The sequence below is a fragment of the Drosophila kikkawai genome, chromosome 3R (genome assembly GCF_030179895.1).
Source record: "Drosophila kikkawai strain 14028-0561.14 chromosome 3R, DkikHiC1v2, whole genome shotgun sequence".
NCBI lineage: Eukaryota > Metazoa > Arthropoda > Insecta > Diptera > Drosophilidae > Drosophila > Drosophila kikkawai.
This window is the reverse complement of record NC_091731.1, coordinates 2,892,708-2,908,959: the sequence shown is the minus strand read 5'-3', so window position 1 is coordinate 2,908,959 and position 16,252 is coordinate 2,892,708. Positions and strand designations below refer to the sequence as shown.

Genomic DNA, 16,252 nt, shown 5'->3' with positions numbered 1-16,252 from the left:
GCTAGATCGACTCGGCTGTTGATGCTGATCAAGAATATATATACTTTATAGGGTCGGAAACGTCTCCTTCACTGCGTTGCAAACTTCTGACTGAAATTATAATACCCTGCAAGGGTATAATAACGCACATATGTATATCTGTATCCATTAATATTCTATAATCGAATTTTTCATCATTAAAGTACAGTTAATATCACGAGTTAGTGTCTTTATTCACCGTAAGCCATGCTATCTATTCGCCTAATTCCTGACAAATCAACCGCGTCTCACACATTTCCCTACACAACGACAAGGTACTGGAGTGTGTGTGTCACTAATGTTAAGATCGTATTCCACCCCCTTTTCTTTATTTACATTTTCTTGATTTCTTCTTCTTTTTCTTCATCTTCTTCTTCTTCTTCATTTGAATCAGAATCAGCATCAGAATATCTTTCAGAATCTTGTGAAAAAAATTCATCTTCGCTTTCTTTTTCGCTCACATAATGTTTCCTTGCGACATGATGCTCCTCCTCCTTCTCCTTCTTTACCAATGATTTTTTCTCAGGTACATTATCATCATTGGAATTTTTATACCCTTGCAGGGTATTATAATTTCAGTCAGAAGTTTGCAACGCAGTGAAGGAGACGTTTCCGACCCTATAAAGTATATATATTCTTGATCAGCATCAACAGCCGAGTCGATATAGCCATGTCCGTCTGTCCGTCTGTCCATCTGTCCGTCTGTCTGTTTCTACGCAAACTAGTCCCTCAGTTTTAAAGCTATCTGAATGAAACTTTGCATATAGTCTTCTATATACTCTGTAACGTCCTGTCGTCCACGGGTAGTCAGCGGGACGTCCAGGGTCTGTGCAGATATATTTATTTGGTTCAGGCGTGGTTGCTGTAAGAGATTTTCCCCGATCCGTTTGCCCCCCAGGGAGAACTCGAGAGGGAAATACAGTAAAGAATAAGAGTACGGTTTATTGACGGAATGTTACAGGGAGGTAAATTGATCAGGATTTCGGCTGTGCTGGTGACCCACAGGATGGCTCGGCCGACGAAAAAGATCGTGTCCGTGAACCCCGGGTGACGGTGGGCGTAGGCTTCTCGCGTCTGGGTGGGTCCTCTCGCGTCTGGATGCCGTCAGCTGCAGCTTGTGCCTGGGGAAGAGGGGGAAGAGAGAGGTTGGCTCTGTTCGGGGTGGCGGGTGGTTGTTGGCCGCGCAGGTCCGTATGCCGTCCGTCGCGTGGGTTCGCCAGTCGGCTCGGAGGGTGGAAGAAAATCTGCACGGAGAAGTTGTTGTCTTGGCCTCGGAAGTCTGCCAGGAGAAGTGTGGTTTGGGACTCGAAAGTCGGCCAGGAGAAGTGTGGTTTGGGACTCGAAAGTCTGCCAGGAGAAGTTGTTGTTTGGGACTCGAAAGTCTGCCTGGAGAAGTGTGGTTTGGGACTCGAAAGTCTGCCCGGAGAAGTGTGGTTTGGGACTCGAAAGTCTGCCGGAGAAGTGTGGTTTGGGACTCGAAACTCTGCCAGGAGAAGTGTGGTTTGGGACTCGAAAGTCTGCCGGAGAAGTGTGGTTTGGGACTCGAAAGTCTGCCAGGAGAAGTGTGGTTTGGGACTCGAAACTCTGCCAGGAGAAGTGTGGTTTGGGACTCGAAAGTCTGCCGGAGAAGTGTGGTTTGGGACTCGAAAGTCTGCCAGGAGAAGTGTGGTTTGGGACTCAAAAGTCTGCCGGAGAAGTTGTTGTCTGGGACTCGAAAGTCTGCCCGGAGAAGTGTGGTTTGGGACTCGAAAGTCTGCCGGAGAAGTGCGGTTTGGGACTCGAAAGTCTGCCGGAGAAGTGCGGTTTGGGACTCGAAAGTCTGCCCGGAGAATTGGACCCTAAAGTCAGCAGAGAGGTGGACCCTAAAGTCGGCAGAGATTTGGACCCTAAAGTCAGCAGAGATTTGGACCCTAAAGTCAGCAGAGAGGTGGACCCTAAAGTCGGCAGAGATTTGGACCCTAAAGTCAGCAGAGATTTGGACCCTAAAGTCAGTAGAGAGGTGAACCCTAAAGTCGGCAGAGATTTGGACCCTAAAGTCAGCAGAGATTTGGACCCTAAAGTCAGCAGAGATTTGGACCCTAAAGTCAGCAGAGAGGTGGACCCTAAAGTCGGCAACGATTTGGACCCTAAAGTCAGCAGAGGTTGGGACCCTAAAGTCAGCAGAGAGGTGGACCCTAAAGTCGGCAACGATTTGGACCCTGAAGTCAGCAAGGAGGAGGGAGGGGGGTTAGCGGGGAGGACTACGACTAACTACTATGTATTGGGCGGAACCTGGATTTACCTGGTTCCCGAAAAGTGACTTGGCTGCTTGGGTGATTACGATCGCAATCAGCGGCTGAGTGCCTGCTCCAGTGCCGTGGCCCGCTTTATATAGGGCTCGGCGAGGCCCTAGTGTGGCCAGCTCCCTGGTCGGTTTTTGCCTCCGATAGTGTGCCCGGCCGTCGTATAGCCAGTGTGGCCGTTCGCTGATCGTGCGCGCGCGCGCTTTTGATTTAAATTCGCGTGTGTCTTCCCTTTTGCTCCTTCCTCGCGTTTGCTCGATTGAAACACTTCATGTTCCCTTGTTTTTTGTGTTTATTGCAGCCACTTCATTTCTTTTGTTTTCTGTTCACATTTAACTTCATGTTTCTTTTGGTTTCTTTACTTCATTTTCTTTTGGTTTTCTTTTTCCTTTTTCTGTTCACATTTGTGTTCTTATTGCCTATTACTTCATGTTTCTTTTGGTTTCTTTACTTCATTTTTGCTTACATATTATATTCTTATTTATTCTACTATTTTTATCTCTACTTTGTGCGCGCAGCGTCACACCCCCCCCCCCCCCCCCCCCCGTTTGGGAAGTGGCGGCGAATTGTGACGTGGTTGCCTCTATTTGAGACAATCCGCCAGACGTTGCTTCCGTCCTGCTCCAACCATTTCTTCTGTTTTGCGATTCGCTTCGTTGCCAGCTTCTGTCGGATTTTTGCCATTGCCGCATCTGATATACGGCTTCCGGCCGTGACCTGGTGAACCCTCCTATTTTCCAGGGTCCGTCATACCGTGGTGCCAGTTTTGCGTTGAACTTGTTCACCGCGTTTGAGAGATGATGCGTCCTACACCAAACCCATTCCCCGATCCTGGGCTTCCATTCCCGCTTCCGCAAGTCATAGTGTCGCTTCTCTTGCTCCGCCGCTTTCCCCATGCTTTCCGTTGCTTCTTTTCGTGCGTCCTCCATGCGCCTCCATCTTGCCGATATACTCTCTTCGTTTATTCCTGAGCCGTTCGCTACCTTATCGAAGGTCATATCCGGTAACCTTAGCTCCTTTCCAAAAACTAACTGTGCCGGGCTGTATTTCGTCGATTCCGACGTGCTACTATTGAACGCTAGCATCAGTTCTGGGATGTGTTCGTCCCACTTCGTTTGTTCCGATCCCGTCATCTGTGCTATCATTGTTTTAATCGTCCTGTTTGTTCGCTCCGTCGGATTTTCCTGTGGCGTGTAGGGTGCGGTAAACTGCTGCCGTATTCCCCACTTCTCCATCGCGTTTCTAGTTTTGCGTCCCGTGAATTGCACTCCGTTGTCGGAGATTAGGATTTTTGGCGCGCCGACTCGTGCTATTACTCGCTCGCGGAAGATTTTCAAGAATGCTTCTGCTGTCGCCTGCCGAATCGCTGCTAGCTCCACCCATTTGGAGAACTTGTCCACTATCACCACTAGTATTGTGTTTCCATGGGTTGTCCGTGGTAGCGGCCCGACGAAGTCCACGCACATCGTTTCCCATGGCGCCTCTGCTATTCTTGTTAGCATTTTCCCTGCGCTTTTTTGTTGCGATACTTTGTATCGTTGGCAGCTATCACACTTACTGATGAATTCCTCCACATCTTTTGCCATACCTGGCCAGAAGTATCGGTTACGTATTCGCCGCTTTGTCTTGTACACCCCCAGATGCCCTGCTGCTGGCGTGCAGTGGTTTTCCGTCAGTATGTGGTGTACTTGGTCTTCGGGTATGCATAATTTCCATGGCTGCTGATCCCTCCGGTTTTGATTGAGTTTGTAGAGCTGATCACTTTCTATGTAAAAGTCAGTGTCGCCTTGCCCTTTTTCCACCTCGTCTTGCTTCCGTTCCACCCAGCTTGCCACCTGGTTTACTGTCTTCAGCTCTATCGGCGGTGCTCTTGATAATGTATCCGCCACCACGTTTAGCTTCCCCTTCCTGTACTGTATGTCAAACTGGTACGGTTGCAGACCTAGCGCCCATCTTGTTATCCTTCCTGAGGGGCTCTTTATTGAGTTTAGCCACTTGAGTGCCATATGGTCCGTTACTACCGTGAACGGGTAGCCCTCCAGATACATCTTGTACTTCTCTATGCCCCAGTGGATCGCCAAACACTCCTTCTCCGTTGCGCTATATTTTCTTTCTACCTTGCTCAGTTTCCTACTTGCGAAGGAGATTACATGTTCGCCGTCCTCTGTGTCTTGCGTAAGTACTGCCCCCACTCCGAAGTCGCTGGCATCGGTCTGCAGTTTAAACCGCTTCGTGAAGTCCGGGCACGCCAGTACCGGAGCCCGCATCAGGCTTTCCTTCAGCTGTTCGAACGAGTTCTGATGGTTTTGGTTCCATTCGAATTTTTGGCCCTTCCTTGTAAGCTCCTGCAGTGCTCCTGCTTGCTCCGTGAAGTTCGGGATAAATCTCCGGTACCACGACGCCATTCCCAAAAAACTGTGTACTTCCTTTGTGTCTTTTGGTGTCGGTAAGTCCCGAATTGCTGCTACCTTCTCCGGGTCTGTCCGGATCCCGTGCTCGCTTACCACATGTCCCAAGTATTTTAGTTCTTTTTGGAAAAAATGGCACTTGTCCGGATTTATTCTCAAGTTCGCTTGTTGCAGCCTTCGGAATACTTCCTGGAGCTTTTCAAGATGCTCCCTCTTAGTCCGGCCTATCACAATAATATCATCTAGGTACGCGAACGCGAACGGTTCCATCTCTGGCCCAATTATTGTGTCTAACGCCCTCTGGAACGTTGCCGGGGCGGTGGTTAGCCCAAATGGCATTACCGTCCATTGGAACAGCCCTCGTCCTGGAACCGTGAATGCAGTGTATTGCCTGCTTCCTTGTTCCATCGGGATTTGCCAATATCCTGACTTCAGGTCTATGATGCTTATAAATTTTGCCTCCCTTAATTGGTCCAGGATGAAGTTCATTCGCGGTACCGGGTATGCATCCTTCTCTGTTTTCTCATTCAGCTGTCTGTAATCGATGCACATCCTCCATTCGTTATTCTTTTTCCTTACCAACACGACTGGTGCGCTATACGGACTCCTCGATCGTTCTATTAACCCCAGAGCCAGCAGTTCGTCTACCTGTTCGTCGATGACCGCCTGTTGCTTGGGATTTCGCGGGTAGTATCGCTGCTTGATCGGTCTGTCGTCGTTCAGGTATATTTTGTGTTCGGTCACGTTGCTTACCCCCTTCATGTCCTCGAATACTTGCCTGTTCTTGTTCAGGAACTGCTGCACTTCCTCTTCTGACGGTTCTCCTGCCTTCTCTGCCATCGTATCCTTTTCCTCCCTTGTCGGTGTTCCGTCCATGGCCGATACCAGGTCCAACTCTAGATTGCCGCACCTCAGCATGCTGTTCGCTCCTGCCAGAAAGTCCATACCCAATAGTATTCCTCCCGACACGTTCTTCAAAATCATGAACGTTATCGTGAACGCTCTTCCTCCGAAGCTAACCTTTGCTGTGAAGTTCCCTATGGCTCTTTGTCGGGCTCCGTTGGCGAGTGTGATCTCCTCTCGTGTACCCCACCATCTTCCGTGGTCCCTTAGATCCTGGTACATGTTTTTGCTGATCGCACTTCTTGATGCCCCCGTATCGACCACTCCGCGTGCCGTTCCTCTCCCGATTCCGATCCGTGCTATGATCTGAAACCCGTCACAGCTTAGGTCGTCCTCTATAGCTGGATTTCTTGTCGCCTGAGCCGCCAGCTTCATCTGCTCAGGCCTCTGTCGTTTCCCGATCCAGATCTGCAGCATTCTGTTGTCCGGGTGCCGTTTCTCCCGCAGACCCAACAGAACAATCTTGGCGGATTCGTGCATGTTCTCGCTGCGTGCCCGGTTCCTCCGCAGCGCATGCATATGTCCGGGCTGAGCTGGTATGGCTGTTGGAGTTGTTGTGTGAGGTTTTCTGCCGCCTCGATCTCCTCCACTTCCTCCGCCAGCCTGAGGAACTCTGTCAGGGTGTTGAACCCCGTTCCCCGCGTATACAGCTTTATTTTGCTTCTGCAGTTCTTGTACACCCGGTCGAGTTTCTCCTCCTCCGTTAGTTTTGTGAACCGCATCAGTTTCCTCAGACTCATCGCGTACTCTCTTACTGGCTCTGTTTCCCGCTGTTTCAGTTGCACTATCTGGATCTCCAGTTGTTCTCCGTATCTCGGCGGTAGGAAATGTTCCAGCAGTTCTGATGTCAGTTGCTGCCATGTTGTTATCCTGGCCGGTGCGGTGTTCCACCAGTCGTACGCGATCCCCTCCAGTATAAATGGCATGGTCTGTATTAGCTGGTCCTTCTGTATCCCGTACCCATCTGCCCATTGTTCCATCTTGCTCAGGAACTCCAGCGGGTTCGTTGTTCCTTGGTACCGGATGCCCCAACCTCTTACTCGGTCCACAATATCTGTCTCCATTCTCCGTTCTCCTTTCCTTTCTTTGACCTCCTCCATTTTAGCCGTAACCGTTCCTCGGTGGTCGGTCTTTTGCTCTCCTTCTTTACCCGCTCTGACCCTTGCCGCTGCACTCGTTGTTGGTCGTTCCTCGGTGCTCCGCTCTTCTCCGTTTGTCACCACGATCGCCGGTGTTGAGCTTCTAGCCGGACTTTTCTCCTTCCTGTACTTTTCCGCAAGTTCTGTGAGTCTCAGTACCGTTGTCTCCGTGTGATCCGTTCTCTTAACGAAAGCCGCTAGTAACCGCCTTAGATCCTCGCTCTTTCCTGCGATGTTTAGCCCAAATACTTCCGCGTACTCCGTTAGCTCACTCTTCGATGCAAGGTATACCCAGCTCGACATTACTCCCACGGTATCGGATCTTTTACTTACAACCACTTCAACCTGTTCGGGCGCCAATCTGTAACGTCCTGTCGTCCACGGGTAGTCAGCGGGACGTCCAGGGTCTGTGCAGATATATTTATTTGGTTCAGGCGTGGTTGCTGTAAGAGATTTTCCCCGATCCGTTTGCCCCCCAGGGAGAACTCGAGAGGGAAATACAGTAAAGAGTAAGAGTACGGTTTATTGACGGAATGTTACAGGGAGGTAAATTGATCAGGATTTCGGCTGTGCTGGTGACCCACAGGATGGCTCGGCCGACGGAAAAGATCGTGTCCGTGAACCCCGGGTGACGGTGGGCGTAGGCTTCTCGCGTCTGGGTGGGTCCTCTCGCGTCTGGATGCCGTCAGCTGCAGCTTGTGCCTGGGGAAGAGGGAGAAGAGAGAGGTTGGCTCTGTTCGGGGTGGCGGGTGGTTGTTGGCCGCGCAGGTCCGTATGCCGTCCGTCGCGTGGGTTCGCCAGTCGGCTCGGAGGGTGGAAGAAAATCTGCACGGAGAAGTTGTTGTCTTGGCCTCGGAAGTCTGCCAGGAGAAGTGTGGTTTGGGACTCGAAAGTCTGCCAGGAGAAGTGTGGTTTGGGACTCGAAAGTCGGCCAGGAGAAGTGTGGTTTGGGACTCGAAAGTCTGCCCGGAGAAGTTGTTGTTTGGGACTCGAAAGTCTGCCTGGAGAAGTGTGGTTTGGGACTCGAAAGTCTGCCCGGAGAAGTGTGGTTTGGGACTCGAAAGTCTGCCAGGAGAAGTGTGGTTTGGGACTCGAAACTCTGCCAGGAGAAGTGTGGTTTGGGACTCGAAAGTCTGCCGGAGAAGTGTGGTTTGGGACTCGAAAGTCTGCCAGGAGAAGTGTGGTTTGGGACTCGAAAGTCTGCCGGAGAAGTGCGGTTTGGGACTCGAAAGGTTTGGGACTCGAAAGTCTGCCGGAGAAGTGCGGTTTGGGACTCGAAAGTCTGCCCGGAGAATTGGACCCTAAAGTCAGCAGAGAGGTGGACCCTAAAGTCGGCAGAGATTTGGACCCTAAAGTCAGCAGAGATTTGGACCCTAAAGTCAGCAGAGAGGTGGACCCTAAAGTCGGCAGAGATTTGGACCCTAAAGTCAGCAGAGATTTGGACCCTAAAGTCAGCAGAGAGGTGGACCCTAAAGTCGGCAGAGATTTGGACCCTAAAGTCAGCAGAGATTTGGACCCTAAAGTCAGCAGAGATTTGGACCCTAAAGTCAGCAGAGATTTGGACCCTAAAGTCAGCAGAGAGGTGGACCCTAAAGTCGGCAACGATTTGGACCCTAAAGTCAGCAGAGGTTGGGACCCTAAAGTCAGCAGAGGTGGACCCTAAAGTCGGCAACGATTTGGACCCTGAAGTCAGCAAGGAGGAGGGAGGGGGGTTAGCGGGGAGGACTACGACTAACTACTATGTATTGGGCGGAACCTGGATTTACCTGGTTCCCGAAAAGTGACTTGGCTGCTTGGGTGATTACGATCGCAATCAGCGGCTGAGTGCCTGCTCCAGTGCCGTGGCCCGCTTTATAAAGGGCTCGGCGAGGCCCTAGTGTGGCCAGCTCCCTGGTCGGTTTTTGCCTCCGATAGTGTGCCCGGCCGTCGTATAGCCAGTGTGGCCGTTCGCTGATCGTGCGCGCGCGCGCTTTTGATTTAAATTCGCGTGTGTCTTCCCTTTTCCTCCTTCCTCGCGTTTGCTCGATTGAAACACTTCATGTTCCCTTGTTTTTTGTGTTTATTGCAGCCACTTCATTTCTTTTGTTTTCTGTTCACATTTAACTTCATGTTTCTTTTGGTTTCTTTACTTCATTTTCTTTTGGTTTTCTTTTTCCTTTTTCTGTTCACATTTGTGTTCTTATTGCCTATTACTTCATGTTTCTTTTGGTTTCTTTACTTCATTTTTGCTTACATATTATATTCTTATTTATTCTACTATTTTTATCTCTACTTTGTGCGCGCAGCGTCACAACTCTCACTACTATATACGATCGATAACGATCGGGAAATTAATAGGAAACAAATTATAACTTCGTCGTTTTTCAACGTATTTTCATCTACTCTGAGACATAAGCTTATTTTATTATTCTAGAATTTTGGTATAAATTTCATGAAAATCGGACAACTATATCATATAGCGGCCATAGGAGCGATCGGTAGATGTAGAGAAAATGTAAAGGTGTGAATGTAAAACTGTAACTGTCAAACTGTAAACATAATAAGTATAGGTGAAATGTAATGAAATAATATCTGCAAGGGTATACAAACTTCGGCGTGCTGAAGTTAGCTTCCTTTCTTGTTAAATTTCTTATTATCAGCAAGAATTGCATGTAAAGGTGCTGTAACTGGCTTAAAAGTTTCTTCTAAATTTGAAGCATTCTCATTATAATTTCAGTCAGAAGTTTGCAACGCAGTGAAGGAGACCTTTCCGACCCTATAAAGTATATATATTCTTGATCAGCATCAACAGCCGAGTCGATCTAGCCATGTCCGTCTGTCCGTCCGTCCGTCTGTCCGTCTGTCCATCTGTCCGTCTGTCTGTTTCTACGCAAACTAGTCCAAAGCAAAGCAACCGCAGCAGCCCAAACTAAAATGCAATTTAAATTGAATTAAATAACACAAAATAAAAAAGTAGCATGCACACGCGAAGTGAACGGGAATTATTAGAAACACCAAATATTGTAGGCCTTTATATATTTTAGTTTTTATCTTTTTTATTTAACACCAAAAATGTACGCACTTCTTTTGCCAAAAGGACGCCGACCAACAGTAGAGATCGCAGTCTCTCCGTATATATCATTAGAAACTATCGATAACCTACATTATTTACAATCGATATAATATATTGCTTCCACTTATTCTACATGGTGTTCCTAATATTTTTTCCACTTATACTACATGGTGTTCCTAATATGTTCCTACAGCTCGGCCGTCCTGACTTTTAGGATCTCCTGATCCTTGCCGACGTAGCTCTTGTTATTCTTTTATATACAATCTTTGTTTCTTTATCCTCTTATCATTTTTACAATTGTCTTTACATATATAATTATTCAGATTGCTTCGTAAATTAGGTTTAATTCTATAAATACTTTTTGTTCTTGTTTCTTTCTCTATTTCTTCATTGTCCCCATAATCTTTACATTTTTCACAATTTTAATTTACATTTAATTCATTATTCGTTACATCTAATTCATTATCTTCTATATTTAATTCATCTTCTTCTATATTTAATTCATCTTCTTTATTATTATTTTTTCTTTCTGTATCAATCCAAGGCTTCAAATTATGTACTGCCCAAATCCCCACATATGGTTTTTGTGTTTTCTGTTTTTTCTCTTATCAAATATCTATCATTCCCTATAGTCCCCTACTTGATACTTGTGTGGTTCTCTACGTTTGGCATCAACATATTTTTTATTATATTCTTGTGCTTTTATTTGTGCTAATCCCGCCTTTTCTCTAATTTCATCTAAATTGACCTTTTCTTTAATTTGTTCTCTCTCAATTATGTTTTCCTTCACGTTATAAATTACTTTCCCCTTTTGTCGTATCCCAAATAACATTTTACTCGTATATTCATTTATGCTTTTGTGAAATACATTATTAATAGCAAATTCTACATCAGACAGTACCTTGTACCATTGTTCATTCTCTTCCGTATTTATTAGTTTGCTTATCATCGGTCCCAGTTCTCTATTTGTTATTTCTACCTGGCCATCTGCGGTTTTCCGAAACAAAACTCTCAAACTCTTGTGATGTGAAACATGTTCCTCTGTCTGAAATAAGAATCTTTGGTCGACTTTACGCTCTGAAGTAATCGTATAATGCATCTATTGCCTCTTTTGATTTCGTAGTTTTTGTTGGATACAATCTTACAAATTTGGTAAAACCATCTATTACTACCAGAATGTGTTTTTTTGCAGCATTTTTGCTTTCAATCGGACCATAGTGATATATGTGTAACACTTGAAAAAAGTTCTTTTCGGTATAGAATGCAGAAAACCCTCCTGTCTCGTATTCTTAGCCGTAAATGCAATACATTTAAGACAGTTTTTAATGTGTTCCTCTATCTTACTTCTCATATTTGGAAACCAATAACTTTTACTTATTATATTTGCCACTTTTTCCGTTCCCCAATGTCCCATTTCGTTATGATATTTAAAAAGAATGTGAGTTTCCATTGATTCTGGAACATAAAACAATAAGTTATCATTGTTTTTTCTATAAACTACTCCGTTCCTCATTTCATAAAAACTATGCTCTCTCTCCTTCAACATCTCTTGTAGTCGAATTATTTGTTTGTCTTTACTTTGACAAAAATTGGATGAAACTTTCCGTCGCCTTTTCTTTGTAATAATATCGCCCCAAATCCAATTGCACTCGCATCGCAATGCAGCTCTGTTTCATCTTCTGGATTATATATTGCCAAAATTGGTGTTTCCATTTCATTTAGTCAAAATTCGAATTTTTTGTCCTTTTTCGTCAAATCGTGGAGCGGTTTTGCAATAAATGAGAAGTCTTTAATAAACCTCCGGAAATAGGAACACATTCCTTAAAAACTCTGAACTTCTTTGACCTTAGTAGGAATTGGAAAATCATTTATTGGCCGAATTCCTTCCTCATTTGCCTTTCTGAAATAACATATCCGAGATATGTTACTTCATTTTCTAAAAAACTGCACTTATCCATTCTCAATTCAAGATTGTTTTCTACCAAAAGTTTAAAGACCTCTCCCAAAATTTCTATATGTTCTTCGTATTCTCGTGTAGCAATCATTATGTCGTCCAAATATACTACAACTTTTCCTTCTCTTATCATTTTCTCAAACACTTTGTTTATAAATAGTTGAAATATAAATGGTGCATTTGTTAATCCAAATGGCATTCTTAAGTATTCAAAATGTCCTAGTGGAGTTTTGAAAGCATTAACTTAATTGAATCAGGATGCATGTATACATGGTTATAGCTATTTTTCAGATCTAATTTCGTAAATATTCTTTTGTTAACCAGGCCATCTAGCAAGTCATCTATCAACGGTATACGATATTTTACTTTTTAGTCAGTTTACTAAGGCGTCTATAGTCTACACACTCTCAGACCACCAGTTTTCTTCTTAACCAATACTGTTGGAGATGAATATTTGGATTCACTAACTCGTATAATACCATTTTCTAAACCCTCATCAATAATTTTTTGAACATTGGACTTCTCAGCGTAGGACAATCTTCTAGGAGCACTACTAAATGCCTTGTTATCTTCAACCTCTAGTTGCACTTCAGTTTTTATTTTCGGTTCAACCGGCCTTACGCATTTTATATAACCACTCTCAATAAGATTAATTAACTTTATTCTTTGCTTGTAATTAACGGATTTTCCAATACTATATTCATGTTTCTCATCTGGAATATCATACTCAATTGCTAATATTTGATTTTCAAAACTGTTTTCTTCTGTTTTTTTCTATACTTCGTTTTTGATTCTTTCCCGAACATTTTCCCTCACTTATAATACTGACTTTTTTATTCGTGTCATTATTTTCATTCAGTTCCATAATATTAATTTCTTCGACAGCTTCTTCGGTTCTCTTTCCGATAGTCAGTTTCATATTGCATTGTTTTAAGAAATCTCTACCCAAAATAATCGAAAAACCCATAGATTCATTATCCACCACCATTAACTCGCACAATACGTCTTTATTTGAAAACGAAATTAAACATTTTACACTTCCAAAAATCTTCGGTTATTCATTTTCCTTAAATGTATTTGAGGTGGAACGTATGCTTGTTTTATCAAACTTATGGGGCTTCCTGAATCTAAGAGTGTTTCTATAAAAATGGGTTTACAATGAGTATCCGATAAAAATATTACTTTCATATAACTTACATATTCATTTTGTACAACTATTTTCTTATACTGCTCACAATCCTTAGCTTGATGTCCAGGTTTTCCACAAGCGAAGCAAGTACCCATCTCTCGTTTCGGCTTTCGACATTCGCTTGATATGTGCCCCAAACTGTTACAGTTGTAACACTTCCGTTCCTGTGCGTTTCGTTGTATGAATGCTTCTAACATTTCGGTCTTCGTCGAGAAATTTTGTAGTTTCGCAATGTTCCGAAGATTTACATCCGGAATTCCCGCTATCATGTACTCGATCAGCTCATCTTCATCCAGGTCAATTTCATTTCCCAGAGATACCATTTCTTGGAAATATTCGTCGAAGCGTTTCCCTCATTTCCAGGTGCATAATTGAAGTTGATAATAAGTTTAGACCCTTTCTTTTCAAAATGTTTAGCCATTTCATCTAGCAGAAAATCTACAGTTTCTGCCATTAGTGTAGGATTTGCAGTCATCCATTCCAATGCTTTGCTTTTAACTTTGTTAAAAATTACTGCTCGCATCACATCGTCATCTACGTTGCACTATGGTTTTTTTCGCGTTTTTTTTGGCATAAACTCTAATTTTAAACCTATTGATCTGAAATTTGGTTTGTATACATTTTTTAAGCTTTTATGATGACCTACCAAGTTTCAAATGATTTGGGGCACTATTTCATATAGCTGCCATATAACCGATCTGGCCGATTTGCACCAACTTTTTTGTTTTTCAAGCTATTGCTTTGAAATTTGGTTTGTATACATTTATTAAGCTCCCAAGATGACCTACCAAGTTTCAAATGATTTGGTTATATTTTAACAAAAAAACTTTTTTGGGCGAATCGGCCAGATCTGTTATATGGCAGCTATATGAAATAGTGCCCCAAATCATTTGAAACTTGGTAGGTCATCATAAAAGCTTAAAAAATGTATACAAACCAAATTTCAGATCAATAGGCCTAAAACTGGAGTTTATAGCAAACAAAACGGGAAAAAACCATACTGATATGGTACTAGAAAATTATGATTTTTTTCGAAAACGTGTGGATTCGGACAAAAACGGTTAGTTTCTCATTAATCTGCACACTTTGGTTAATAGTTTCTCATTTACAACTTTTTGCAACTCTTTGCCATGCAAAAGTACTGATCCACGAAACACAGCTACACTTGTTAAGCTCGTTCTAAAAATACACGTAAACAAAAGACGGTACAATTGGACAAAAACACATAACAACGACAGAAACATTGGTAAACTTTAGTTTTAAATACCTGGACAATCGTTTTCCATATTTATTCATTTAACATCTTCGTAAACTTTTGCCACAACAAACTATCAAAGTCGCACAATTTTTCGCGCCAATTTCATACAAAACAACTGCTACATAATCGGCTGACTTTAACAGCTGGCCAGCAGAACAGTGTTGCTCCATATGTTAAAGTTACATATTTTTTTATCTATCTAGGGTGTTTAAAAATTAAAAATAAAAAAAATTTTAAGATACATAAAAATAAAAAAATTGACTTTATGCCAAAAAAAACGCGAAAAAAACCATAGTGCGTTGTAAGTTTTCCGAACATTGTTGATCATTGTACGCCAGTTGAAGAATTTATTGTCACATTCAAAAACGTATACCAGCTCTTTTAGCATTTCCAGAGATATTTTATTTCTAGCACCCTCTGCATAACTTATTTGATTTTTAATACTAGTCAGTTCTTCCTCCAGTTTATGTATTTTTTCATCTTTCTTAAAAATTTCAAAGCGTTGTAGAATAACATCTAAGTCGCATTGCTCTTTCATATTTCCTGGCTCGTTAAAATCTCCATTGTTTTTGCCGACCGCTTCCCTTACGTTGTTGTTCGGCCTTACGTTATCATCTTGCTTTATATTGTCGTTTAGCATTACGTTTTTATTTCCCTTTACGTTGTCGTTTCCATTTCCATCTTGCTTCGCGTTGTATATCTTCCTTACGTTTTCATTTTTCTTTACGTCGTCGATTTTCTTTACGTTGATTTTTTCCATTACGTCGTAGCTTTTCTTTACGTTGTCCTTTCCTTCTTCTTTGTCGTTGTACTGGTCGTCGCCATCTTCATTTTGCATCTTCTCTCGTCTCTCGCTATTCTGTTGCCCACTCTCGTTGTTTCTCTCTTCTCCTTCGCCGCATTTCTCTACGTTGTCTTTGATTTCTGTCGAAATGGCGGCGTCGTTTTCCGTCCCATCCGAAAGGTTTCTCGAATGTTCCATTTCGTCGAATTTACTAGATTCCCAATTCTTTTTTAATTTTAGCACGCTCTGCCCAATTTGTGGTTTCGCTATTCGTTGCAACCTCCAAATCAAAATGTTTTTGGTGCCGGTAGCATCCAAACTATTCCCGACGCACAAAAATTGCAATTCTTTTTTAAGCAAATTTTTTAAGTTTGTCGATGGCATGTATGTACATCCACACACATGTATGTGTGTACTTCCAGATTTGTTAATTTGATGATGATGACACAGTTCACTTAAGGCGTGTTCATGACCACTTCTGAATATTATAGGCCTTTATATATTGCAGTCTTTATATTTTTATTTTACACCAAAAGTTGCGCACTTCTTTTAACAAAACGCCGACAAAAAGTAGAGATCACAGTCTCTCCATATATATCATTACAAACTATCGATAACCTACATTATTTACAATCGATATAATATATTGCTTCCACTTATTCTACATGGTGTTCCTAATATTGTTTCCACTTATACTACATGGTGTTCCTAATATGTTCCTAAAATATCGTATTTCATCCAAGAAGTATGCCATAGAATTATTTCGCAATTTTCCAATTACATCTCAGGTTATCAACCTATCACCCTCCCCAACGATGTTAATAACTCCTTGAAAATGAAGAAAACTCTCACTAGGAAGTACATATAAATCTTGATTTTAAATGATTATTCTTATCTCATCATTTGACTTTAATGATTGTTGATATGGTGAATAGCTGTGATATTCCTTTTTCGATATACTATCGTCAGAAAGGGGCTTTTCTCGTACTGCTAATACCTCGTTCAAACCCATAACTTTTATTTAAGCTCGTACTTTGAAACCCAATGATTTCAAAATTAAACAATTTTTTTTTTACTTCGAACCTCTACCTATAACTTTACGATTGAAAGTGCGTTGGTTGTGAAAACTATCAGCTCTTTTATTATATATAATCATTGTATCAATCTCAAATGTAAACGGATCGTATAGTTTTCACCGCGTAAATTTATCAAATCACCGTTCTGGTCAGTTATGTGTATAGAGAGAGTACTTATTTCTCTAGTGT

At 42.9% G+C, this 16,252-nt stretch overlaps 2 long non-coding RNA genes across 3 annotated transcripts in view; one reads left to right on the top strand and one right to left on the bottom strand.

The window, feature by feature from the left end:
* The window catches only part of LOC138928930 (uncharacterized), a 1,213,248-nt gene that overhangs the window by 73,320 nt on the left and 1,123,676 nt on the right, over positions 1-16,252 (top strand). The gene's annotated exons all lie outside the window — the stretch shown is intronic.
* Positions 12,727-13,556, bottom strand: LOC121501847 (uncharacterized). Its single transcript, XR_011445180.1, has 2 exons — positions 12,954-13,556; positions 12,727-12,895 (listed from the first exon to the last, which is right to left on the bottom strand). It is a non-coding gene; the product is annotated as an uncharacterized lncRNA (long non-coding RNA).